Source organism: Chrysochloris asiatica, unplaced genomic scaffold (genome assembly GCF_000296735.1).
Source record: "Chrysochloris asiatica unplaced genomic scaffold, ChrAsi1.0 scaffold00154, whole genome shotgun sequence".
Lineage (NCBI taxonomy): Eukaryota > Metazoa > Chordata > Mammalia > Afrosoricida > Chrysochloridae > Chrysochloris > Chrysochloris asiatica.
The window spans coordinates 8,211,906-8,216,121 of NW_006408672.1; positions in this window are offsets into that span (position 1 = coordinate 8,211,906).

Here is a 4,216-nt window from a genome sequence, read left to right on the forward strand (position 1 = left end):
CATTTTTAGAGTGTTCTGTGGGCTATGAAATTTCAGTTTGCCAATGCTAAACTATTCCTTTTGGGAACATACGTTTCTCTTAAGACTCTCCAAGGATCAGTGGTGCTGGGTTTGACTGATACGCAAAACATTGAAAGTCTTAATTTTTTTCCTTTCAAAATATATTTAACTTCAGTAAACCTTAAACTAAGCCTCTTGCAGATGGCAGACAGCTTAATTGCTGTGGTAAACTTGTCTGACGTTTTTGGGAAAAGTTTGGGTGCTAAAATAATCCACCGAACCCAGAGAAAATAGATTTCAACCCACACAAAGACATGCATATGGTTTAGCATCGCAGTTGGCCAGCTGAAGTTTTGTCCAAGGGTGTTCTTTTCTCCCTTCCATTTACAGGGTTTCTTGAACAGACTGACAAGGCCAATATGTATTATTTAGACAGCAAATCAAGAGAGGCCCAAGATGAAATGAATCAGCATTACTGTTTCTTCCCCCACTCCATCTGTCTTCGTGGAAAGTCTGAGCTGGGAGATGGCAAGAACAGTTGACTATATTCATGTATTATTTTTATTTATTCACTTACTTATTTTTAAAATTTGCAGGCAATATATGCTTCTAGCTATCCCAGTCCTTAGTGTAGTATGAGTTGTGTAGTTCAATAGATATCACATCTTTCTTGAGGGCCACCCATGTATCTAGCTTTCCTTTCCTTTTTTTCCCCCTTCTTTACTTTTAATTGTATTGTTGTGGTAAAACCAGACTAATCAAATAACAAAATTCATTATTATTTATATGTTCAATTCAGTGACATTGGTCATGTTCACCACTATCCTTTCCCAAATTATTCTACCACCATTAACAGAGCTCAATGTCCCTTAAGGTGATTTCTTTCACCTTCCCTCCTGTCTGCCTCTGCTAACCACAAATGAATTTCTAGCTCTATTCACTTGCCTATTCCAGATATTTCATGTAAGTCCTTTGGTGACTGATTTATTTCACTCAGCATAATGTTTTTAAAGTTTCAACAGTGTTGTAACATGTATACACATTAGAACTCCATGTCTCTTTATGTTGTTATTGTTGTTAGGTGCCATCAAGTCAGTACTGACTCATAGCAACCTTATGCACAACAGAACAAAACACTGCCAGGTAATACACCAACCTCACAATCATTGCTATGTTTGAGCCCATTGCTGCTGCCAACCTGTTTTTTTGAGGGTCTCCCTTTTTTTCACTGACCCTCCCATGTTACCGAACATGATGTTCTTCTCCAGGAAATGGTCTCTCCTGATAATATGTTCAAAGTACGAAAGACGAAGTCTGGACATTCTGGCTGTACTTCTTCCAACATAGATTAGTTTGTTCTTTTGGCAGTCCATAGGACCTTCAACATTCTCCTCCAACACTATAATACAAACACATCCATTCTTCTATGGTCTTCCTTATTCACTTCCCAGCTTTCACATGTATATGAGGTTATTGATAGTACCCATGGTTTGAGTCATGCACATGTTAGTCCTCAAACTGACATCTTTGCTCATCAACACTTTAAAGAGATCTTGTGCAGCAGATTTTCCTACTACAACAAACATATTGTTTGATTTCTTGGCTGCTGCTTCCATGCGTGTTGATGGTTGATCTGAGCAAAAGGAAGTCTTTGACAACGTCAATCTTTTCTCCATTTATATGGAAGGTTTTTTTTTAAAGTTGTTATGGTGAATTGACAGTTTGTATGGGAGAACATCAGCTTTACATTCATCCTATCATATTTTGTTTCATTGCAATGACTACAATCTCCTCCATGCATCATCATTCAACAGCATTTGCTTTAATTCCCTCTGTTTCTTTTTTCCATATGTACACTGAATCACTCAGGAATATATAACCATTCAAACAACCAAAGGTATACCCGCAAGCCTGCCCCCTGGCTGTCAGCACACAGCCTCTCTCCTTTCCTGAGTCCAGAGTCCCCAGCCCCTCCATCTCTCCACGTCATTGTCTCTGCCTCCATCTCTGGCATCACTGCTCCTATGGGTCCCACACTCAGCTCTTCTCCCTGGATGGTTCCAGGGTCCTGCACTCCTGGACTGCAAGATCAACCACTTTCCTCCTTTTGTTACAAAATGTCTACGTTTACATTTACAACACTCATAATCAGTCCTGATAGCAATTATTCACTATTGTGCCACAAGAGTCTTATCCGCATCTCCTTTCATCAGCCCTGTCCAGACAGGTTGGAAACCACTCAGTGGAGATTCTACCTTCCCCCATACCCTCTGAAATTCGGCTCCCTCTTGAAACCTTGTAAGCTAGTCACTTTGTGCCTTAGTAGCCTCCCCCGCCATTTTGGGTAGCCAATGTCTAAGCTGCTCATCTGTGTCAAGCCTGTATACCAAGGGGGTGGGAATGATCCTCGCTGTAAAGATTTGTTCCCTTTTTTGAGCTACTATATCCAAAAGTATAGGTCAAGTTCATCAAATTGTAGCAGATTACTCTTTTTTCCCTCTCTTCTTTCTCCTTCTAGTCGAGTTTTGATCATCCAGCCACTGAAGCCAAGTCAAATGGGTACTATCTGCAAGTATGGGCATTCTTGTGCATCTCCCCTCATTTCATATCAGCTGGATGCTTCACTCTCTGCTCTAGTCCTCTGTGGCCATGTCCCTATCCCTGGGTCCAAATAGTCCCCAGGTCTTGCCATACTGCTGGCCAACCAGGTCTCAATCCAGGTTGACAGGTGTCTGTTGAACATGGTTGGACTTAGCTCACAACTTCATTGCTGTTCCCTAACCCCCCACCCCCCCATTTCCCTTTATTGGTCACCAGCAAGACCATATGCCTGCTCATGTATTCCCTTTGAGTTTCAGTCTTGGGAAGGGGTTTGCCCTGAGGGGATGTGACCGCTTGCCTTGATGACTCCCCAGCGAACAACTTGCTGATTCTTGTGGTAGTCAATCCGACTGCCGTTATTGTTTTTTATTTTTCCCACTGGTCTTTCTTTGGAGAAGTATCTTCTGTTTTTCTAGCTGCTCCAGGCTGGTCTGCTTGTCCTTTCAAGTGGAAATTTCCCACCTCAGAAGATTCTGGATGGATTCCACCTATGGTCTTATACAATGCAAAGGCTCCGCAGGAAGCCTCTTTCACTGGGCAAGTTCTAGCCCCATTTTAGATATTCTAATCAGTTACTCTGGTATCGTAGTGGTTACGAATTGGGCTGCGAGCCGCAAGGTCAGCAGTTCGAAACTACCAGCGGTTCCGCGGGAGAAAGATGAGGCGGTCTGCTCCCGTAAAGATTTACAGCCTCGGAAACCCTGTGTAGGGTCGCTATGAGTCGGAACCGACTCCACGGCACACAACAACAACAACAACAATCAGTTATAGGCTGAAGAAGGACTTACAAGCTTTCTATGGTGATGTTTCTGGCTATTCCTTTCTCTCCGCCTCAAGTGTCTATTTTTTAAGGTATGCCAGGGAAACCAAGATTCAAAACACAGCCAAGCATCTTAACATTGTTTCCCACCCCCCCTTTTTCCCATTCCAGCCATGCTTCAATCCCTGTATCCCAGAGCCCTGTTGTTTTAAGGTTGTGCATACATCATTATTTACCTCTGTCCCACTTAGCCCATGCAAACCTGCCTAACTGTTCTCCCATCCGTATTGTTCTTCCATTCCCCTCCCCCTTCTTGTGTATTGCTCCCCCTCCCAGCACCCCAATAATTGTGCGTCTATTCCCTACCCTGTGCTCCAACTTCCCCTCCCTTCCCTCACTCCATCCCATATATCCCAGTGATCAGCAAAGATTTTTTTTTTCACTTTTAGGGTGAGTTCTCTTTCTTAATCTTTTATAGTAATGGTCCAACGCAGTATTTCTCCTTTTGTGACTGACTAATTTCACTCAGCATAATGTCTTCAAGGTTCATTCATGTTATGCAGTGGCTTGCAGCTTCCTTATTTTCTTCAAGGTAGCATAATATTCCATTGTGTGTCTGTACCACAGTTTGTTTATGCATTCTTCAGTTGGTGGGCACATAGGCTGTCTCCATCTTTTTGTTATTGTAAATAATGCTGCTGTGAACATTGGTGTGCGTATATCTATTCATGTTATGGCTCGTATTTCTTGTGCGTAAATACCAAGTAGAGAAATTGCTGGATCATAAGGTATTTCTATTTCCAATCTTCTAAGGAAGTGCCATAGAGGTTGGACCATTTTGCAATCCCACCAGCA